The 24,756-nt window shown below is 44.6% G+C and overlaps 1 protein-coding gene across 6 annotated transcripts in view; it reads right to left on the reverse strand.

The window, feature by feature from the left end:
• The window catches only part of ELMO1 (engulfment and cell motility 1), a 573,401-nt gene that overhangs the window by 492,795 nt on the left and 55,850 nt on the right, over positions 1 to 24,756 (reverse strand). The gene's annotated exons all lie outside the window — the stretch shown is intronic.

Consider the following 24,756-nt stretch of genomic DNA (forward strand, 5'->3'; position numbering starts at 1 on the left):
TATCACGGAACTTAATCTCCTCTCCTACCCATTTTCCCGTTCTGCCCCCAGACACTTAGAATCAGTCTAAAGTACACCCACCTCTCGCTTTCCTTCTCTCCTTTCATTTCTCACTAGAAGAGAGGGAAAGAACTCTTGAAACATCTCAAGAAGGTTATGTGTCTGCCTCTGAGTCAGAAGATAGGGGTAGGTCATGACGTTGAATTCTCAGAATGTACAGTACCACAGGATCTAACCACTGGGAGGATTTGGAGAGAGAAGGAAGGAGGGCACCCCAGGGTTAGGCAGTTGATGAAAGGAGTCAAGCGGACTAATCAGGACCCCAAGGAAGCAGAGAAGGGTTCCTGGGAAATTGCACCCTAGAAAACTCTGACCACCACCACCAGCACCACCACCACCCCTCCCCCGCACCACCAGCACCACCGCTCTCAGCCACGCTTTTGTAGTAACTACCATAACTCCTTGAGGAAGCTCTCACTCAACTAATTCAAAGACCCTGTCCTAGTTCTCTCTGACATACAGGCGTTCCCCCCACCCCTTACAGAAGGCCAGTGGATACCCCCACACAAATTCCAGCTCTGCACCACAAGGGCCGATGTCTTCCCAGCACTGAAATCCTCAGCATGTTTTTCCCTTAGGACCAACGAATCGAAAAGATTTCATTTATAACTTAATGAACACAAAATGGGAGTTCAGAGATTCTTACATAATTGTGTGTCTAATACCTCTTCTGCCACACACAATATTAAATCTATGACTAATATCGTTCCTGGTTCAGACAATAAGCCAGATTGATGAAATATACCTATTCTTAAATTAGGGATCTTCTGTAGAATTTTATCCACATTTGACCACGTCTGCCTTTATCAAAATGTTAACCTAATTGGAGAGACTCCCTTTCTAGTCTGCCCATTTGTTTGAAAAACATTTAATGTATAGAAAAAATAACTCACAGGTTCTCAAAGGCATGCTTTAATTCTGGTCTGTTTTATTCCCCAGAATATTTACTTTTTGGAATTAAGATAAGAAAATATTCAAGCCAAGTGGAATTTCTTCTTCTGATTTTACTGTCTTAAATTTTGGCAAGTTTTTCTTGAGAAAGGAGAGCAAAACAGAACACTGTAGAGGATGCATCCTGTCTTACAAGTGCCACACAGCTCAGAATATATCACCACTGATGGAAAAATGACATAAAAAAGTGGGTCCCATTGAAGATGGGTCAGAAGCATCTTCTCAACAAAGCTCAGGGTGTTTTCATGATCTCTTGGCGTCAAGACACTTGGAACTCGGCCGGCGCCGCGGCTCACTAGGCTAATCCTCCGCCTTGCGGCGCTGGCACACCGGGTTCTAGTCCCGGTCGGGGCGCCGGATTCTGTCCTGGTTGCCCCTCTTCCAGGCCAGCTCTCTGCTGTGGCCAGGGAGTGCAGTGGAGGAGGGCCCAAGTAGAGGATGGGCCCTGCACCCCATGGGAGACCAGGATAAGTACCTGGCTCCTGCCATCGGATCAGCGCGGTGCGCCGGCCGCAGCGCACCGGCCATGGCGACCATTGGAGGGTGAACCAACGGCAAAGGAAGACCTTTCTCTCTGTCTCTCTCTCACTGTCCACTCTGCCTGTCAAAAAATAAAAATTAAAAAAAAAAAAGACACTTGGAACTCATTAAAGATCATCTCTAAGTGGTGTCCAAAATGTTTTATATCTGACAGTTGCAAATGACTATCCTAACTGAAAAGGTAAGAAACGCAGGTGGGTTTTTAGCTTTTATCCAATAAAAAGATCTCTGTCCCTACAGGTCTTCATCTGAGCCTGCATGGAACAGGGCTGCGGTAGAAGTTTTCCTCTCTGCTCCCATTGATTAGAAAATACATCCACCTGCACAGAAATAACTTCTCATATCAGGCGTCACTTCCATTTTTGTGCTTAAGTTCTGTGATGTGTTCCTAAACCCTAACCATAATCAAAGGTTGTGAAACTTCACAGAGTGAAGAATCTTTGAAAAGGACACCTGAAAATACAAGATGTTGTTCTGGTGGGTTCCGATGAATTCCCAAGTTGGCTGAAGGGGAGCCTGCTGAAGTGTGGCTCAGACCAATGAGGCCAGGAGCTCTAATTGAGCAGGCATTGAATCCACGCTCCCTGTGGTCAGCGTTGACCCACACTAAAGCCGCAGGAGAGAAAGGGCAGAAAAACAGTTGCTCAGTAGTGGTGCCTGGATGCACCCACTTTAGAAAAAGCAGAAGAGAAGCCACTGCCCACCACGGAACTGTCAAAACACTGGTTCTCAAACACCATCAACTTGTCTCAGTTAGTCTTTCTTAAGACCCAAACTTTGATTTCAGCATTCTTGAAAGTTCAAACTCAGGGATACAGGAAAACATGGGGCTTCTAAGGCAAGGCAGAGGGCCGAAGAACTAACCAAGAAATAATCAATGTAGCCAATTGGAAGTCTTCCATTTCTCAACCATAGACTCCTGGCATTTACTTACAAGTTGTCCCAATTCACCACTTACTACCTTTTCCTAGGCGCCCAACACATAGCAAAGTACCACTGTCAGCACCAATTCTCCCTACTGTGTTATCATAATATCAAACATGCACAGTGATTTTAAGGTTTTCAGATATAAAAATGTTAAATGGTTCATATGACCTGCAAGAAAAACAAAAAAATCACTAACAAAATAGTCAAGACAATATTTACTAGAATAAGGGAGGTGAATAGGATCCAAGCTTCAAACGTACTGGCAATGTTTTATTTTTGGGGTTGGGTGGTGGGCACATGGGTATCCTATTTTATTTTTCTTCAGTAAACAATACATACACATGCCACATCCAAATTTGCTTATATAGTTAATAAGAATTTTAAATTCCATCATAATTCATAATGAAATGTTTACCTTCAGCTTTCAATTACCTGAAAATTTAATGAAGTGAAACCTCAAACTTAAGCACAAAAACAAAAGAATGATGGGAGGTTAGGCAATTGGCACAGAGCAGCCAAGACCCCTGCTGCGATCCCCTATCAGAGGGCTTGGGCTTGAGTCCCAGCTCTGATTCCTAGTCTGGCTTCCTGCTAATGTGCACGCTGGGAGGCAGTGGTGATGCGTGAGCACCCATGTGGGAGACCTGGATTGAGTTCCAGTCTCCTGACTTTGGCTGGCCCTGCCTCAGCTGTTGCATGCATTTAGGAAGTGAACCAGCAGATGGAAGATCTTTCTCTGTCTCTCTCTCTCAAATGAAATGAAAATAAAAAGATATTTTTAAAGGCATTATGGGTTCCCATAGGAATAAATATTTTAAGGAAAAACCTTAAAACTTCTTTGTATATGTTTAAATTAGCTCTGCCTCAAGAAGCTCCCAGTGATGCAAAGGAAGCTATGACCTGTCAATGAGTGAAGCTTTTCCTTGCTAAAGAGAAGGTTTTCTACCGACTAGAGAGGAATAACCTCCATCCTGAACAGCCCCAGGTACCTTCAGTCTCCTGGTTCTCCCGGCGAGTGGCTTGTTTCCCACTCATTGCCTGAAATTCTCTGAATCGCTCACCTCCTGCATTCAGCCATCAGTCCCTTGATGAGCTGCTTAGAGCAGTCAGTTTTCCTGGCTTGCCATGAGGTTGAACAGCTCCAAGGAGATGATGGGGTTGGGGGAGGTTTGTTCGAAGGAAAATTAGCAACTCAGAAATGCCTTTCCTCCATGTCCCTGTTACAAAACTAATAACTGTCAAAGGTAAAATCCTGAAATGACTTAAATTGCTACGAATACTACTGGTAATTACTATTTAGTCATTCTCATGACCTTTCACAGAGGCTTGGTGATGAACACTGGCTCTGCTCAGTTTCAATTACACAAAAAGCCATGAGCTTCTAGTTTCAGAACTGTGACTGATTGTAAAAAATCTAATCTCGTCCCCGCATATTAAAAATAAGGAAACTATCCAGAAAAGATGAGTAACTGAGACACTGAACATGTGAAGAGTGAAGACCAGAGGGTCTGATCTGGTATCCTGGCTGTCACTAACTAGTTTGGAGACGCTGTGCAAATTCCTTCACCTCCCTCAATTTCCCCATCTGTAAAATGGGAATGATACTACTTACTTACTTATGGAAAATTAAATGATTCTAAGTGCTTCAAGTGAGTCCCTGGAACACAACAGATGTTCAACAAATTAGCATTATTGTTTTCTAAGATAACAAAGACAAGCAGGTCCAAACTAAAATTTTCCATAGATTTATCTTTTTATCTACCACCAATCTACACATCAAAGTTATTGCAATTTAATAATTAGCCCTCTTTACAACTTTGAATTGCACCAATTAACTTCTCTCTCCTCCCCAGGGCTAACAGAAACATATGCAAGTTTATGTTAAAATAAAGAAATGCAATAATTCAATTGTAAGCACTGCCACTCCACTTTCTGCCAATTCCCTCAGTCAAGTTTACATATTTAATAGGAATTTTCCACTGCGTTTCTAGATAAATCCCTTACTCATTAGGGGATCTGGCAGTTGGCACTTCTTTTCAGTGCTCTTTTTCATAATTATCTTTCTTTCCAACCTGGCATGGAGCAGATTGACGCGATTATCATGAGACAACATCTCTTCCAGTCAGTCAGGCTCCTAATGGTGCCAAATGAAGCCACAGCCAGGCCTGTATCCTAAGAGAGAAAAGCCTAACTCCCAGTGCTGGCGCAGTAGTGGCAGGTAGGCTGTGACACCTGCAGAGAGACAGCATCCAGGACAGGTAAGCGGCTCCAGCTAAAACGCCCCTTGTGCACCGCCTTGCAAGCCCTCATTTCGCGGTGGACCCTGAAGGTGGTGCTGACGGAGCTCAGTGCCAGGAAAGGCACAGTTATTTACCCAGAAGTCAAAAGCAGATCATCTCACTAATCCGATATCCAAAAGTGATAGTTTAATAAATTTAGACTTCTGAGTAAATCCCTCCTGATTTTACTTATTTTTTTCCATTGCATGAAGTCCAAGGCTTATTTGTTCATGGTGCTATTTTAAGCACTATATTTTTAAAACAACTCATCACTTTATCACAAACACTTAATGGATGAGCAAATAACTTTTACTTGCTTTAAGCCAACATGACTACCAATAGAAACTGGAAATGTAAATAGAACCAGTCCATAATTCCCAGTTCTCACCTTTCCCCACTGCCTTCCCAGACCCATCCTGAACTTAACCAAGGCTCAAGTTCAAGGCACCCACAAAGCAGGAACATCCCATCAATGAGCAAAGAAAATATAATTTGTTATTTAATATTTCTAAAAACACACTGAAATCATTATCATGGGAAAAATGTATTTTGCATTGGAATGCCCTGTACTTATTTTATGATTGTTTTTCATTTTAATTCTCTATGGGGTGTGGGCACAATGCATGAAGTTCCCAAAGATTCAGTCTGGCTCTGGCCCAGCTGCAGGCTGCTTTTCTCAAACACTCAGTCTGCTTCCGTCTGTTTATGACACCCTGAGATCATTTTCAAAATGTTGAACACCAGTACAAGGCACACAAAGTCCGATCAAAATGGATGTTGGCCACTGCAAGACCAGTATGCCAATGAGCCCTCATGGAACTGGACACTGTGGACAACCAAGCAGTTCCAGGGAAGAAAAAGGAAGGGGGTGAAGGCGAGCCTTTGCGGCTGCTGAGCAATCATTTGTATCCAACTGCATCGGCACCCAGCTCCCTTCTCACCCCCTTATCCAGGAAGGTATTAACAAGACTTTGGAAGTCTTCACGCAAGCTCAAAATACCGCATCCAAGACATCATCACCTGGCCAAACAAAAAATAACAAGAATGTTAATTGTTCAAAAACATCTATAATTCCACATAGTCATTTTCTTTTGCTCTTTGTTCTCATCTCCCTGGTTGCTCAAATATTTCCTCTGTCCTAAAGCAACACAGTGCTCAAAGGCAGGCATAACCACATTTTAACACATGACAGTTCTGCTAAATCATGGTACCTAAAGAAAGCGTGTTGGGGAGGGACTTCCTGTTTTTATGAACCAGTGAACAAATATTCAATGTTTTCTAACCAAAAAGCCTCAATTCTTATGCTCAAGAAATAGAGACTAACTGAATCAGTTAGCAAGCTTTTGGATTATGTTTTCAACCACGGGCTTAATCTACTGCCCATTATTTTCTTTCTTTCTTTTTTTTTTTTACTGCCCACTATTTTTTAAACATTTTCATTGATCCAAGATCAAAATGTTGCAAGAAATCTAGGAACCTGGATCCTACATTATCCCTTAATTACCCATTAGTAAAGAATTTCTGGCTTTTCAGGTCTTACAAATTTCAAGACCAGGAAGCAGCCAGACATAGGGTCCTCCTGGGAGAGCCAGTGTAAAATCCCCCGCAGCAGATCTTGTTTAGAGATGAGTCCACACAGAGCTGGCCTCACACAGGGTGCAAAAGAAGTGAAGGAATCCCACAGACAAGTGTAGGGGAGAGCAATTCCACCTTCAAGACCTCAGAGCAACTCCACGAAGCCAGTGAATTCATTTGCATAAGAACAGGAGCTTCCAGGAGCCTTCCCCTCTGACTTTCAACTTAATTAGATTCTCTGACGGGTCAGGATTGTTCTGACAGGAAAGGAAACCTAGGGTCAGGAGGGATGAAGAGCCCAGGAACGCGGTATGAAAACGACTTTACAAAAAACCATCAAACAAGCTGCAACCACAGAGAGAAGATAGCAGAGCTAAAGCAGCAGCTCTGGGACAGAATGCCGCCACTGAACTGCTCCCGTGAGTTCCCCACTGGGGAGAAGACTGAGCCTTAGTACCTTCAGCTCCTGGCATCAGAAGCCAGGACCTCCCATACGTTCCCCCTGGAGCCCAGAACTACCTTTACTATGAAAGCGGCCCCTGAGCCTTACCACTCACCGTTCTGCAGGTCACTGTGCATTGAGTGTGCCAGCACGCACACGTGAGAGACCTTGTCTTTCCCCGTGAATCCACCCCAGTTAATTCACAGCTCCCAATCCCCAGGACTTGGGGAACCTAACGTTTCTTCCAGCAGGTCCTAAAGACAGGAGAAACAGACAGAAGTACAACCCAAACTCAAAAACACAATCTAGAATTCTCAAATACAGAATCCACAGATGACAAGGATAGTATGCCTAAGGTTACACAGCCACTGTAGAGTGAAGACAGAGCCCTGCTGATGACTGGTCCATTCACTAGATAAGTATTACCAAGAAAACAGCCCCTCTCCCTAAAACAGGGTATCATTACTCGAGTTAGGTTGGTCATAACGATTCAAATCCCTGTAGTACTAATTTACCAAAGTTATAATGGAAAGTGCAGAGTTCAAGAGGCAAAAGGTAGACTTAAGTCTGTATAAATCTATTTTAAAAACCTTTTTAAAAGATTTATGTAACTTATTTGAAAGGCAGAATGACAGAGACAGAGGGAGACAGAGACAGAGAACAATATCAATCATCTGCTGATTCACTTTGCAAAATGGCCACAACCACCAGGGCTGGGCCAGGCTAAAGCCAGAGCCGGAAACTCCATCTGGGTCTCCCAGGTGGGTGGCAGGGGCCCAAGTGCTCGTGCTATCCTCTGCTGCCCTCCCAGGCACATTAGCAGGGAGCTAGATCAGAAGTTGAGAAGTGGGACTCTACTCAGCTCTCCTACACAAAATGCCAGTGTAATAGGCATGGCTTAACCCTCTGGACCACAACAAATCTGCATAAATATAGTCAATAATCTATAGTTCTGCATACTAAAGAGTTAAATCGTAGAAACTGGCTACTATCTCTGCTATGGTTTAAATGTGTCCCTGAGAAAGCATATGATGGAAAATAATCCCCAAGCAAAGATGTTGGGAGGTGGGGCCTCATGGCAGGCGTTTAGGTCATGAATGGTTCATGCTGAGTACAAAGGGGTTGGAGGCTGTGCATGCCATCTCTTGCTCTTTCATGCCCAGGAGATCCCCATGGCCTCACTATGAAGCAGCAAAAGGCCCTCACTAGACGCAGCAGCTGGATGTTGGACTTCCCGCCCCCAGAACCAGGAGCCACATCAGTTTCTGTTCATCATCAATTGCCCAGTCTATATCCTGTGATAGCAGCACCAAAAACAATCCATTATATGACAATGCACAAGGTAGTCCTACATTATTTATTGTAACAACAGATGGATTCCAGATGGGATTTACGCCCTAAGATCATGAACACAAATTTTTTTAAGAGTCAAAGCTTGAGCCATCCACAAATCAGTGGCCAAGTAAATTTTTATTTAGAACCTGAAAAACTCCGTATTCCTGCCTCCTTCTGATTCACAGGGCGTGGAAAGAATCTGACAAATTTCCAGTACTTGATCACACTCAAATTTCAGAAAATCTCCCTCTATAATAAATTTCTCACTTTGTAGCAAATTTTTATGTCCTCTTTTAAAAACACTCAATAACATGAGGTGGAACCTCTCTGGAAGTTTATGAACAGTAGGAATAAAATATTTTAAATTATACATTAGTTTTCTCTAAAAACTGCAATCTATGCATAGAAAAATACTTCCTACTGGTCCAATTCATTCTAACAGATTCTTTTGGCACTTCAAGACTCACTGGTCTGTTGAGAGAGGATAATCTTTGAAATATTTTTAGCCATTTGATATAAATTTAAGGCAATCTTCCCTTTAGAAAAGAAAAGTTTCCTTCCTACTATTTAGAAACCACTAGTTGAGAAGGGGTTCTGAAATTTTGGAGAAAATGAAATGTTCTCTCCTTGAGAGCTGATCATTTGACATAATTTCAGGCTTATATAAAGGTTCCAAGATAAATGTGAAATACACCCTTCAGCCAGATTTTCCAAATAGTAACATTTTATCCCAATATCTTTCTCTCTCTTTTTCTTGCATTTTTTCCCTGAATTGTAAATGGTTTTAGAATACACTACACCAGAATATATGATCATTAGAATAAGGATAATTTTGAACTTAAGGCAGTATTTTAAAACACAGCGCAAGACAAACTCTAGGCCTTTCTACTATTTAAGTGACATGAGATGGCAGCAAGCTAGATCTCCACTGAAAACTCTTATCTGCCATTAGTATCTTCCATATGTTTACCTTCCCAGTCAGCCTCCCTTAGAAGCACAAACCACTTTTCCTTTAGCACATCATGGCTCTGAAAATTTCCTGTTCTTTGTTAAAATGCTATATAAGTACCCCTTGGAGTTACTCAGCAATGAGTTGCTCCCACTTGGGTGTCACAAGTGTTAGTAATTGTATCTTTGATGATCTGTTATTCTAAATTGCATGGACCAAACAGAGAAATTAGCATGGTAGAAGAAAACAAATAACTTTCTTCAAGTTTGCTAGTTGTCCTGATAAGGTCCCTTATTTTTAACAGAAAAGTGGACTTGTTGCCCTGGTAAAGAAGCCCATCTATGTTTGCTCAAGGCTTTTAGTTGTTCTGTCACCTTGATCTTTGGTTACTCATCTTTCTCTAGTTCCATGGCCTTGACATTTTTGAAGAGTTTGAGGAAAATCTATAGAAGTTAATTTGTACAATGTCCTTCGCTTTGAGTTTATCTGATGACTCCTCCCATTGAGCTGCAGGTTCTACACCTTTGGCAGAAGTTTCATTGCTGCCATGCCTCATTATCAGGAGGCATTGGCTTGGCCCATTTAATGAGATTCTAACTATGAGTACTTGACGAATTGCATCTGCCTGGTGAATTAATGAATTCTTATTTCTCTTGTAAATTATAAGGCATTTGAGACAAAATTTCAAAACACTTCATAAATGAGTCCACTTACGTAATTTCTACTGTCTGCATTTTTGTTAAATTTTTGGATATTTTATTTGGGGAATCATCTTTATTTTTCTATCTATTTATTCCTTCTATTATTGAGAACAATGCCCCTAGCACTTTCTCTATTTAAAATACAACCTCCTGAATGGATAAAGAAAACCTGGTATGTGAGAGTTTCTCAGGCATGGAAAGCCAAGACAATGTGACCAAAAAAAATGACCTAAATGAAAGATTTCTGTGAGTGAGATCCCAGTGGAAAGAACGGGCCATCAAAGAAGGAGGTACCTTTCTCTGAAAGGAGGAGAGAACTTCCACTTTGATTATGGCCTTGTCTAAATAAGGTCGGAGTTTGTGAACTCAAGAGGCTTCCATAGCCTTGGCAACTCATGACAAGAGCCTCGGGTGATTACTGACGTCATAAATAAGAGTGTCAATTGTTAAATCAACAGCAGGACTCACTGTGCACTTACTCTCCACGTAGGATCTCTGTCCTTAATGTGTTGTACTATGTGAATTAACGGTAAAACTACTACTAAAACAGTACTCTATACTTTGTGTATCTGTGTGGGTGCAAACTGTTGAAATCTTTACTTAGAATATACAAATTGATCTTCTGTATATAAAGATAGTTGAAAATGAATCTTGATGAAGAATGGGATGGGAGAGAGATGGGATGGTTGCAGATGGGAGGGAAGTTATGGGGGAAAAGCCACTATAATGCAAAAGTTGTACTTTCAAAATTTATATTTATTAAATAAAAGCTTTTTTAAAAAAGAAAATATGGTATATATACAACATGGAATATTATTCAGCTATAAAAAATGAAATTCTACCATCTGCAGCACAATGGATGCAATTTCAGGACATGTTAACTGAAATAAGCTGGACTCAGAAAGACAAATACCACATGTTCTCCTTTATATGTGGGAGCTAAAATTTTAAACAAACCAAAAAAGAAAAAATATGAAGAAGAAAGAAATATCTTTGTGTATCAGTATTGCTGCAAATATAGTTTTGTAAAATTCTGTTTTATACCTTTGTGAAACAATAGTTAAGAATATTATACTACTGCAGTTTTAATGATCTATGAGTACTTTAAAATTTACTGTAAATGGATGAAGTGGTCATTTTTCCATTCAATTACTGTTTGTAGCCATTATCTATATTCTCACTTTTTGCTTTTTTTTACTTGTTAAACTTCTTATTCAGCTAAATATTAAGCCTTTTTACTGTAATATAAATTTAAAATATGTTATCTCAAAAACTAAAAAGAGAGGTACAGCCGGCTCCATGGCTCACTAGGCTAATCCTCCGCCTTGCGGCACCGGCACACCGGGTTCTAGTCCCGATCGGGGCGCCAGATTCTGTCCCGGTTGCCCCTCTTCCAGGCCAGCTCTCTGCTGTGGCCAGGGAGTGCAGTGGAGGATGGCCCAAGTGCTTGGGCCCTGCACCCCATGGGAGACCAGGAGAAGCACCTGGCTCCTGCCATCGGATCATCGCAGTGCACCAGCCGCAGCGCGCCGGCCACAGCGGCCATTGGAGGGTGAACCAACGGCAAAGGAGGACCTTTCTCTCTGCCTCTCTCTCTCACTGTCCACTCTGCCTGTCAAAAAAAAAAAAAAAAAAAAACTAATCAAAATTAAAAATAAAATACATCTTACAGAAATAGTTTAATCACGGGTAATATTTAAAAGAATATAAGTTTTTTAAAAAGCATTTATTTATTTGAAAAGCAGAGTAACAGAAAGAGGGAGAGAAAGACAGAGATCTTCTGTCCCCTGGTTCATTCCCCAAATGTCCACAGCAGCTGGGGCTGGACCAGGCTGAAGCCAGGAGCCTGGACTTCCATCTAGGTCTCCCACATGGGTAGCAAGATTTGAAGGACCTGGGTTATCATCTACTTCCAATGCATCAGCAGGAAGCTGGATCCGAAGCAGAGTGTCTGGGAGTCAAACCAGCATGCCAGTATGTGATGCTGGAATCCCAAGCAATAACTTATCTGGCTTACCCCTCTTTGTCACAATGCCTATTCCAATATGTTAAGTTTTATATACATTTTGAAATACATGGATTTAATGGCTTCTTCTACATTTTACTTTTAGGATGCAACGTATTGCTTAGACAATCTATTGAATACTGTTTTGGTAATACCTACTTTGGTAATAAAGGTTATTATCTGTCTTAGTAGCAGACTGAAAACAAATGACATGATTAAGATGTTACTATACACATTTAATCATTTAGACTTAGACAAGATTAATAATTGATGCAAATATAAAGTACAAGTCATTAGACAAGACACAACATTTATAAATAAGAGTGAGCAAAACAATTAGATAAAAGAAAAATTGAAAATTTTCCACTTGTTTATTTGTCAGAAAAGCACCAAGTTCTGTATCTACTAAAGCAGCTGCCTCAGGAACTTGACCCAGACAAATTACTTCTTCTGCTCTAATCTGTAATAAAACCAGCGAGGATTGTACACAAAGACAAACATGAATAAAAATGCATACAAATGTGTTTGAACTTGTGATCATATTCAAATAACACTGCAAATACCATATTTGAAAACAGAATTATCTGACAAAGAGCAAAAAGTACAGATGGCAGACTTTGATTTTAAGTGGAAGCACAGTAAACACTGCCTAGGAATTACCTTGAAGGTCTGATGGCAGCATTCGTACAACCTTCTGGAGTTGCTCCTTAGTGCCTGGGAGTCCACCTCTAGCTGACATTATGACTCCACTTTGCCCACAACAGTTGACTGTCCAGAGTGACCCATTCAAAACATGAATACAACATCTCTGCTCAAAATATTCAGGGACATCCATCTCATTAAGAGACACATTCAAAGTCCTTCAGGGGCTCATCAGCTTGTGAGCTCCAGTCTTTGGCCTCTCTCTGCCATCTCACTCCATTGGCGCTCCTCCTGGCCGGGCTCTCCGTTTGGCCCCCAGCATACCAAGCACAGGCAGCTCCTCTGCCTAGAGCACTCCCCTCAGTGCCGCGAGACTCCCTGCCTTCACTCCGTTCTCCAAAGTCAGCCCCTTGGGGAAGAGCGCCTTTGTCCTTGCCATCCCCTTCCCGGCTTTATGCTGTCTAGGCTTTCCAATGCCGGAAACTATCTTAGGTTTTCACTTACTAGTGTCTCCTCTGGATGGCACACGACAAATGGCTGGATTCCTGTATCAAGAATAGGGCCTACGAGGCTCACTAGGCTAATCCTCCACCTGCGGCGCCGACACCCCGGGTTCTAGTCCTGGTTGGGGCACCAGATTCTATCCCAGTTGCTCCTCTTCCAGTCCAGCTCTCTGCTGTGGCCCGGGAGTGCAGTGCAGGATGGCCCAGGTCCATGGGAGACCATGGCTCCTGATGGGCGCAGCACGCCGGCCTCAACACACCGGCCGTAGCAGCCACTTGGGGGGTGAACCAACGGAAAAAGGAAGACCTTTCTCTCTGTCTCTCTTTGCCTGTCCAAAAAAAAAAAAAAGAGCCTGGCACATCTCACACACATGTGTTGAATGAATGACTGAATGAGTGCTTAGCTTTCCACTTGTCAAAACGCACAACCAAAACCAATATGGACTGGTGGCACCTATATCCTTGCAGCAGAACCTCCTGGGGAACTTGAGGTCCACCCATGCCAGGCTCAGCCGCCGGAGATGCCGATTCTTAATGCCAAGAGTTCTGCAGCTGAAGTGATTTCAGGACCCGGAGACTTCACACAAGACTGGGCCAGATATTAGTTTAGGGCTAAGCTTCGCTTCAGCCTGAGGGCTCCTGGACAGTCTTGCAGGTGCTCTGTTTAGGCACCTGCTCTTCACCTGAGATGACTCTGCACATAAGCAAGCACCTGCAGTTCACGTGAGTGTGAGCCACAGTGACCTGGTGCGGAGCCCTGGAGCCGGCTGCCTTAAGGAACAGGCATGTTTTCTTAACCAGTGGGTTTTATGCGGAAGACAGGGGGTATACATCAAGAACCAGGCTTTGCAGCAGGCTCTTTTTGGAATGTGTCCCCCTCTGTTGGACACTTTCATCCCCAAGACAACAGTGTTGAGAGGTGGGACCTCAAGGGTGATTAGGTCACAAGGGCTCAGCCTTCATGATGGACTAACGTTATCTCAACAATGAGTCTGTTATCACAACAGTGGGTGTGTTGTAAGGGAGCCTGGCCATCTCTTGTCTGTTTCTCTCTCCTCTCTCTCTGTTATGTTCTCTTGCCCTTCTGCCTTCTGCCATGAGATGACACAAGAAGAAAGCCTTCACCAGATGCCAACAGCTTAATCTTGAACTTCCCACCTGCTAGAACAGTGGAAAGGAAGTTTATTTTCTTTGTAAATGATCCAGTCTGTAGTGTTCTGTTGTAATAACACAAAACAGACTAAGGTAGAAATCTAGGGAATGCTATAATTTTCATGAGCAGCTGGTTGGAGAAGGAAAGGGGCAGGAATAAGGAGAGAGGAACTGGGGGGTAGGTTAAAAAATTGGACACAAGGTGGCAGAGGCAGATTGTTCTTGCCTTGGGAGTCTCACCGAAGAAGGGAGGGGTAGGTGAGAGAGGAAGGGCTTGGGTCTCCCACGTGTCCCCCTGTAGTCCTGACTGTGCATGATCCTAGGTTCTCAATGTCTTTAGACAGAGCTTATTCTGCAACTCTCTCAACCACCTTATGGGTTGGTCAACATCCTCCCTGATGCATAAATGAGGGAGTCCCCAAAGAGAGCAGCTAAATTACTTGCACACAGTCACACCAGTAAGTAGAAGATCCAGGGTTCAAAGCCAGGTCTGTAAACTTGCAAGTTGTGTATTCTTTGGTTTCAACAAAGAACTTCCCATCCCTTGCCAAATTCTGGTTGGTACCTCCCACCCCAGCCCTCCCCACACACATAGCTTAAGCCCTTGCTTGATTTCATCCACCAGCTGGAGAGCTTTTCAATAGAATACTTGAACTCCACTCCCAGAGATGCTAAATAGAGTGGCCAGTGGTGAGGCATGGGCATTAGTGATTTTGTCAAGCTTCCAGGTGCTTCCAACCTGCAGCTGGAGTTAGAAATCACTGTTCCAGGAAGTGCGTGGCCCCCACCGCCAGTAGAAACACCACAACTGCATATAAAGAACGAACTCATAGTTTAGAAAGGATTGAAGAACTCGGCTAAGAGGCTCCTAGAAGTACGGGTGTGGTTCTGGTCCACCCTGCAAAGAAGTCTGAGGCATGGTGCTCCAGCCTCGAGGGGCAGTGTTACAGTTTGCCAGGGCTGCCATGACAAAGTACCCACAAACTCAGGGCTTGAACAACAGAAACTTACTATCTCACAGTTCTGGGGCTGGAAGTCTTCTGAGACCAAGGTGTCAGCAGGGCCAAATCCCCGAAACAGCAAGGGAGAGAGCTGTTCCAGGCTCCTCTCCTAGCTTCTGGTGGTTCCTTGGTAAGTAGTCAGCCTTTTGTTACTATAATGAAATACTGAAGGAAGGCCTTATAAAGAAAAGAGGTTGATTTTGGCTCATGGTTGCATGAACTCATGGTAAGGTCTAGGGGTCTCATCTGGTAAGGGCCTTCTTACTGCCAGTGTCTCAAGGCAGCACAGAGTGACAGATGGCAGCACTTGACAGATGGCAAGACACAGGGTCACATTTCTCTTTCTATGTGTCTCTTCCTCTGCTTATAAAGTCACCAGGATTCAATCATGGGAGTTCCATCCTAAACACCACAGATTACGCTTCCACACTCTTAATGCTATTAACCTAGGTGTTCGGGGCTTAAATTCCAGATGGGTTTGGGGCACAAACCACATTTGAACCAGAGCATTGGGTTTGTGACAGTGTCGCTCCAGTTTTCACATGGTGATCTCTCCGTGTGGACGTCCATCTGATTTTCCCTTTGCATAAGCACACCCGTCTTATTGGATTAGGGACCCATACTACTCCAGTACGACATCATCTTAACTAATGACATCTGCAGTGACATAGCCCCACGGGGAGACAGATGTCCTGGAAAGTCACAATGCATTTTTGCATCGTAAAGGCTTAGAAAAGTCTTTCTGTAAAGCAATCTGTTCAGCTTGGTATATCCTACTCTCTTTCCAATTTATACACCCGCAGAACCTTTTAAACATCACATTTATGAGCAACGTATGGAGCACACTTTGGAAAACATTCCCCCTTAACAGTCAAAGTGCAAAATGAGCCATGAGCACGAGGACAGAGGAATTAAGGCCTCATCTGAAGGTAACAGTGCCAGATGTACTATCACATGCTGCAGAACGACACTTCGGCTCCCTGGGAAGTTGAGGCAGGGAGAAAGGAATACAGGATGACAGTTTAGGGCATGGCATGGTTGTTCCTGGAGAATCATCTGGTTTTCCTGGCCATTACCTAGAACTAAACATAAGCATGGAAGAACAACCTTGCCCTTCCTCATCCCCTCACCCATCCGAAGTGCACTCCCACCACAACGACACGCACAGAGGAAACCAGACAAACTGCTGGTGCCACCTGTGCAGCACAGAATGCGCTCTGAATGTCAGCAACATCTCTGCAAACAGATACCTTTCAGGACTTCACAAAATAACCCAACACACATTTCACAAGTGTGGCTTCTAAAAATAAAACCATGTCACGTACGTGTTTTGAAAGCGGGACTTCCACAAGCAAGTCCCTGAGTATGGGGAGCCACGGGCTGTTCCAATCCTGAAAGCTTTGCTTCTTTCAGGTTTTCTCTTTTGAGCAGACTAGACCTTCTTTTTTAAACCTTAATTCGGGGAAAGAAATTACAATGCAACACAAAAGCACCACTTTCCATAGCAGCAAATGAGAGAGGGCTAATTTGCGGGCACCAACGTGCCCTGTTATCTGTACTTTGTCATTTTAATTTAGCACAACCAAAGCCCAGCAATTCCTACTTCTCCACAAAGCTGAATTTTAGCCTTCACACTGGGTTTCAAAGAAGCCAAAATATAACCAGCCCACATTAAGCAAAAAACAGCCATATAAAACCTTTCCTTTGTGTACAGAGAAAAAGACTTTCAGAGTTCAAAAGCAGGATTTTATTTTTTTAAGGCACTAAACAGTGCTAAGTAATGCTTTGAAAAGCTCCCCTCCATTGTGCTAATGGGGATGTGGCCCGAGGTGTATTTCCTCTACCTACACCAATGAAGTGGTTCATTGAAATCTGTGCACTTTAATCCACTGCTGAAACACCTCAGGTTTGCAAGTCTAAATCATGAATTCTCATGCTGGAAGACAAACTTCCCATCCTGCCACCTTGTGGAGCAGTAAAAGTCACCCATGATAGCTCTGGCTCCAGAGTAAGGGGCACTTGTCCCCAGATCCTGACAGCCAGCGTAGAGCACAGGAAATCCGCCTATCCCCCAGCAAAGACGCTGTCTAGAGTGTAGCAGAACAGAATGCCTCCACCACGCCCTAAAGGGATGTGTGCCTAAGGCACGAAGCATGGGCGTCCGGGACCCTTTTGTAACTCTGCCTCACATGCTACTCCACTCATTACTGAGTGCTGCTCTCTCAAACAAAACTCCATCATTGTAAACAGAAATCCATGTTCCCCACAGCCTTACAGGTGTCACTCAATTTCCAAAGCCTCACAGAGCTCCCCATTCCACTTGCCTTTCTCTCCTCTTGAAATTCAGAGCAGACTCCCGGGCACTTTCATCTCCCAAGAAGTGAAGCCGTATCTGTCACCTGTGCCCTCATTCTGCAAATCACTTCCTTAGACATATTAGTAACAGAGAATGCCAGGTATCGGCTATCACAGCACCAAGTTGTACGAATGCACCACAGACAAGGAGACGCAGACTTTGTAAAGACTTGGTATGGTAATTGGAATTCAGCGCTAGTGTCCTCTCTGTGAATCCACACCTTGCAGCTGTCACTGGGAGCAACATGTCAGTGCCTTGACTGAGCCGGGACGGAAGCCCCTGACAGCCAGTGTTTCCTTGCACAGCTGTCAACCCGTACCACTTGCAGGGAGAGTGATCGGTTTCACATCAAGCCCACGCACCCTCAGCAAGGAGAACGCTGGCAGAGCCGAGGAGGGCAGAACTCTTTCCATCAAAGAGGAAACCTGACAGAGGCACAGCTTAGCAGGGTGCCCCAAGGAGCACCTCTCTTGTGATAGCACCTCTTTTCCTCCCTAACTCCCAGAGGCACAGAGACCTAGAGACAAAATCAAAGTTAAAGTTACAGGCCCCTAAGCAGACCTCAGGCTGAACCTGCTTTGAATAGCATGTGCTCCACATAATTCTGTTTTGCTTTGTTTTAAACTACAAATAAAAGAGGTGCAATAGGGTTCACAGTCTGAGGGGCCACACCTAAGGTCAGCCTTCTTGACAGAGTTCTGGGGTGGTGCAAGGCACCCAGTGATTCTATTTCTAACCCTTTTAACTGCTCCATGAACTTTGGGACCCTGATCCAGGAAAAGATCCAACAGATGGCAAAGACTAGGGCCAAAGTGCATTCTGAAGGGGATTATTATTATTGTTATGATTATTATTTACAAATGTGAACCAAGTTCTTTGAGTCTCTTGGGCACTCCCAGCCCAGCCTCAAAGCTACTGTTTCTGCCCACCAAGTGCTGAAGTCAATGCACCCCTCGAGAAGGGACACTTTTAGAAGAACACACAGAAGAGGAAAGAGGGGTTCCTCATTGGTTTAATGTCCACAGCACAGAAACGTCAAATCGGGTATGTTCTGGACAGGGATGGTTAATGATGAAGGTATTTCTATGAGAGACCTTATAATGAGATGGTAGGAGATAAAACAAAATAGAAAATTACACTAAACTGAGGACCACTATGTTAGACCAGTGTCAACCAGTCTGTAAATGTACTTCCTTTCCAAAAATCCCTTAAAGAACGCACACAGGGTTTAAGCCAGATAGCCCCCAAGGCCTCTGTTACCCGCTGAAGGACCCAGACCTTCTTGGCTAGTCTCTAACAATTAGCTCTGGCCTAATGGAGTGCCAGATTCCACGTTTCAGGCAGCTCTTTGAAAACAAGCTGTAAAGGCGAGCATTTGGGCTAGCAGTTACAGATGGCATTAGAGCCCCACGTCCCATAGGGCAGTGCCTGGGCTTGAGTACCATCTCCACTCCCAATTCCAACACCCTACTACTGGGCACCTGGGAGGCAGCAGGTGATGGCTCAAGTAATTGGATCTCTTTCACCCACAAGGGAGATCCAAATTGATTTTCCAGCTCCCAGCTCCCAGCTTCAACCTGGCTCAGTGCTAGACAGTGTAGCCATTTGGGGAGTGAATCAGCAGATAGGAGCTCATTCTGTTTTTTATATGAGGAGCCATCTGGAACCAGTGTCCGGGGCTAAGCAGCCAGGGGGCCTAAGAGAAGAGATACAGCCACCTGTGCAAGAGAGACCAGCAAACCTAGGAAAGACAGGATGAAGTAGAGGGCGGGGTTTGCCCATGGAGAGGATGCTCCGTTGTAGAAAATAAAGTGTAATCTCACTGTGCACAGAGCAGCCCTGCACGGGCTTTCTGCACCAAAGACCCAGAGAACACTGGCTCACTGAAGGGAAATACACTGTTCTTCCAAAGAGAAATAAACCTATTCTGGCTAAATCTCTGAAAGAGGATATGCAAATCAGAGAAGTGAGAGAACGCTAACAATATTCCAAGGTAAGCTTTTAAAAACCTCCCCTTCCTTGTACAAGGCTCCATACTTAAAATAATAAACAGGGGGCCAGTGTTGTGGCACATTAGGCTGCCAACTGTGACACCAGCTTCTGATGTGAGTGCCAGTTCAAGTTCTGGCTTCCCCACTTCCTGTCCAGTTTCTCCCTAACACACCTGGGAAGGCAGAACATGATGGCCCGAGTGTTTGGCCCTCCACTACCCACGTTAAGAGACCTGGATGGAGCTCCTGGCTCCTGGCTTTGGCCTGGCCCCAGCCCTGACTGATGCAGCCATTTGGGGAATGAATCAGCAGATGGAAGACTTCTCTCTGTAACTCTGTCTCTCAAAAAAATCATTAAAAATAAATTAACATACAAGGAAGTTGCTACTCCAGAGCCCACGCTGCCTTCCGGAAGTACCCATGCAGCCGGTGGTCCCTCAGGTTCTACAGAGCGGCAAGGGGTCTCTAAGGACCCTGAATGCAGTGGTACATGCCTCTGAGAGTCAGCATGAAGGCTCAACCCAGAATGAGTCAACAGAGAATCACAGACCCGCAAAGACATTCAAGAGTCCATGAGGCTCTCCGACAGCACAAGTTGGCAACAACCTAGTAGAAGCTGCCACCCTCTCTAGAGAAAGAACATATCTTGAGAAATAAAGATGGGACCAGCAGAAAAAATAAACAAAGATTGGAAGCTGCCGGGCCACAACAGCTCTGTCATGGAGGTGAGGCTTGCCTAAGACTCTCACATCTCCACGTCCCACTGCCAAGGGCAAGCCTCCAGTGCAGGATGGAGGACTCCACCTGGCTGCCTTCTCACCATGATTCCACGTTCAACAAGCATCTGGATGAGGACTCGGTGCCCCTGGAAATCTGCCTACAGGGAGGAAATATGCTCAACAAAGGGCGCCAGTGGCCTTCCTTACATTTCCCGGCGTAAATCACCAAACGGGGGTCTCGTTCCTCAGTCCCTGGAAAACCGCTAGTTGCACCTGCCCCTGGGACACAGCTGCGCTCTCCTGGTACAACGCTGCCTGTAAGGACATCTGCTGAGATAGGATGCAGGTTTGTCCTTGGCCATGCCCCCAGTTTATTGCAAAGTCTATCAAGACCCTATTGTCCACATTCCCTCAGCAGAGGCAGAACAGCTCATCTGGGCAACTCACCAAAAGCCCAAGAGTGTTCACTGAGTTCTGTCTTTTTAAAAAAATTTTATTCTGAAGCAATTTCAAATTTACAAAACAATTACTAACATGGTACAAAAATCCTTTTTTTTTATTCCTGAATCACTGCAAAGTTAAGTGACCAACCCAATGCCCCATCACTGCTAATACTCTAGGATACTTTTATTATAGACAATGGCATTCTGCTTTATAGCCACACCACTACCAAAATCAGGAAATTTAACATTTAAGACATGTTCCGTTTATTCCTTGGGCACCATTCAAACTTTGCCAAGTGCCCCAATAATGCATATTACAGTGAGAGGGTCCAGTTCAGAGTCCCTACGGAGCTTATAGCTGTTCTGTCTCTTTCACCTTCTTCAATCCAGAACACATCCTTCAGTCTTCCCCTGATTTTTCTAACCTTGACATTTCTGAAGATGGCAGGCTGAGTATTTTGTATAATGTCCCTCCATTTGGGTTTGTCTGATGTGTCCTCTGATTGGATTCAGATCATGCATTCTGAACAGGAAATATCAGAGAAGTGAATTGCATCCTTTCCCTTGCATACTATCAAGTGGTGCCTGGTTTTTATTTGTCCCATTGCTGACACTGTTATTTTCTTCCCCAGCTCGTTTTCTCTATGTTCCGGTCTCCACAGATCCAGAAAGACTGGCCTACTACCCCAAGGACAGGCTGACTGGGCAGGGTTTGGGGTATGCCTTGGTCTGCACCTTCTCTGTCTGCCATGCCCAGTTCCCCTGCTCTGCCTCCTCATTGGAGGGAACTACACGATGGCAATGGCACTTGGTTTATAGATACATTTACAGAGATGGAATAGAGCAGGCAGAAGGAGAGAAGACAGAAGACATGCTTTCAGGTTAAATAATGGAATATCTTTAGGTCTCTTCACACTGATTCTCTACACCTAAATGGAGATGAGCTGCACTGACTTTTTCATACAAGAAAGGCCTCTTTTCATTCAATCCTTCATGCCACAAACATGTATGGAGAACTTCTCTCTGTTAGGAGAGGGACACCAATATATATTGGAGAATACCATGTCCCAAGAGGGTATGGTCTCTTAGAGAAATATTATAATTATACAGCTAAAGGTTAGTATAGAGAAGGAGCTACCTGACCTGGGCCGGGTTGACAGGGATGCAGGGTACAGAAGGAACAGCTCCACACAGCATGGCACGTTCAGGAACTGCAAGTAGATGTTAGGACCCTAAGTTAGACTGTGAGCAAAGGTGAGCTAGAAGAGAGGGAAGACTGAAAAATGAGTAGACAGAGGATAGATCAGAAACACCTTGAATGTCCAGCCAGAGTCTGTGCCTCATCCTGCATCCGTGGGAACCCACGAAGGGCTGGAAGCCAAGTGGCACGACCATGCAGACATGCTTACAACAACCTGAGAGAGACCCATCTGCAGAAGGAGAAGAGGGGGGAAAGGAGGGTCAGTGAGGTCCACCAGGACATCTGTCCGGAGACAACTGCAGTTCCTTCCAAGCCAGAGGCTCATGAGGCTCAAGCTAGGGCGGGATAGTTCAGAGGAAAGAGGGATGGGAGTCCATAGAAATGTAAACTGCACCGGGTTGTGCAGGCCTGTAAGAAGTGGGGCAGAATGGCTTCTGGAGTGCATGGTGGTGGAGGTGCCTTTGTTCAGGACCTAGAACAGGAGCAGAGCAGGTAACTTGACACTCTCGGATACACAAACTCCCAATGTCTTCAGTTTCGGCCCCTGCTGAAGTTATACTCATCCTTGTTACTAGAATGTTTCAAGGACAAAGTTTGCAGTCATGGTTGGATATCATGGCATGCTGAGTTTCAGCCCTAGTATTTTAATCACATTTGATTTCCCAGTGTTACCTACTGTGGTGATTATTGTGAACATCGATGGGAGTAGCTTTTTCAGTATTAGAGCAAGTGAGCATGCAGAGTTTTTAGACTTGTTCATCCTTGCCTCTCTCTCTCTCTGCCACCCACTACTTATATATCCCTAATCACTTCCAGTAATTCTGGAGTTAGAGCAGCCTATTGTTGACTTAATTTCACAGCACACCCCTCCCATATTTAAGTAAATTATAACCAACTTTATTTTCAGAACTTCATGAGATCCTTGAGAAAAACTGCAAACACTCCAGGGTGTTAAAAAGCTAAACTTGGGGCCTGTACATATTTTCAATACTTGCAAATTTACATATTTAAAGATGAGAACTCAGTGCTTGGCCAGAGCCTAGAAGAAATGATATCTCCTCTCCTCCTCTCTCAACAGCTTGTTTGTTTTGTTAATGGAAAGCAAGCAGCTCTGTTAACTTCTTATTTTACTCCAATTTTCTACACATACCTGATAAGCAAATGTTCAGATATGAAGTAGGTGATGCAGGCTTTCAAATAAAATGTTTGTGGCCGGTCACTAGGCTAATCCTCCACCTAGCGGCGCCGGCACACCAGGTTCCAGTCCCAGTCGGGGCGCCGGATTCTGTCCCAGTTGCCCTTCTTCCAGGCCAGCTCTCTTCTGTGGCCAGGGAGTACAGTGGAGGATGGCCCAAGTCCTTGGGCCCTGCACCCATGGGAGACCAGGAGAAGCACCTGGCTCCTGCCTTCGGATCAGCACAGTGCGCCGGCTGCGGCGGCCATTGGAGGGTGAACCAACGGCAAAGGAAGACCTTTCAATCTGTCTCTCTCTCTCTCTCTCTCTCTCTCACTGTCCACTCTGCCTGTCCAAAAAAAAAAAAAGAGGAAGGAAGGATGGAGCAACAGAGAACACCTCGGCTCTTGTGAACAGCGGTTATCATTCCATCACAGTATCTCTGCCTCATTATCACCCATCAGTCACTCATGGGAAATGCACACAGGATGACCTTAGCTGGGGCATTTTGACGTAATCCTCTGCTAGACCGGATCACCAGGTCTGCATCCTGCATGTGAGGTCCCCCTCACTCCCAAGAGGCCCAGAAAGGGTTCCTTCAAGGCTCCTGTCTCTGCAGCACATACCCATGACAGCTTAGCGGGACCAGAGACAGCAACCCCACAGGTATCCTATGTGTCCAATAGGCCAAAGGCTTGCCTGATAATCTGTTGCTGGGATCCTTAAGTGGGTCCCTCCCTCGGCAGCCTGCAGGAGTTCTCTTCCTCCATGGAGGAGACACCTCAGTCCAAAGGTAAGGACGTTACACATTCTGGGTAATCCTTGATCCATCCTGCATTGATGTCAAAGCCCACCCAGGCTCATAACAGCTTTTAGCCAATGAGTTCTTGCTAGAGGGACCTGGAACCCATTCTCAAGAAGCCCTGAGCAGAAGCACCATGCACCAGGCATGGACCATTCCTCTACCTCAGCTGAATGCTAGCCCACTGCAGGCTGAGAGGTGAGATCAAGCACAACCGTCCCTTCGTCTCTATGTGTTCTGTATCTGTCAGTGCCACATCCACACAGTCAACTCCCTTCAGAGAGAAAACATTCAAGGGGACAAGAACTGCATGTGTACTGAACACATGTAGACTTTATTCTCTGTCACTAACAGTATAACATCACAGCTATTTACACTGCATTGAGTATTAAATGTAGAAGTGACAAAGTGTACAGGAGGATGTGAATAGGTTCTGTGCAAACACTACACCATTGTATTACAGAGCATTGAGCATCTTCGGATTTTGCTATCTGCAGGGAGTCCTGGAACACTGAGTGTTAGGAAGATGGTGCAGCCTTATCTATGGCGCGATCTACACCCTGACACCATCCTAGGCTCTACCCCACCACCATTGCTGAAGTCAGGTGGCCACAAGGCCCAACCACCCGTGTCAGCCCCACCCCCATCCTAATGGTATTCGCTGCTCCTACTTCCCTTCCTGCCCGGAGGTGAAGTTTTAAAAGGATTTGTTCCTGAACACATGTCTCTCTCTTTCTCTCCATATCCTGATCTCTGCCTCTCTTTCTCTCTCTCTCTCTCTCTCTTACGCTCTCCTTCTCCCTCTTTTCCTTCTTCGCCCCTTCCCTCCAGTCTGTCGGGTTTCCTCCAATAAACGCTTTCCCTTACTCCGGTGTTTGGTGTGTTTTGTGGCGGCCTTACACTGAGGGACAGCTACACTTGCACAGCAGCCACTGTACAATGTGTGGGAAAGGGGGACACGGGAACACTGCATCTTGTTGCTCCGGTAGATTAATACTCAACACCTTT

Source organism: Oryctolagus cuniculus, chromosome 16 (assembly GCF_964237555.1).
Source record: "Oryctolagus cuniculus chromosome 16, mOryCun1.1, whole genome shotgun sequence".
Lineage (NCBI taxonomy): Eukaryota > Metazoa > Chordata > Mammalia > Lagomorpha > Leporidae > Oryctolagus > Oryctolagus cuniculus.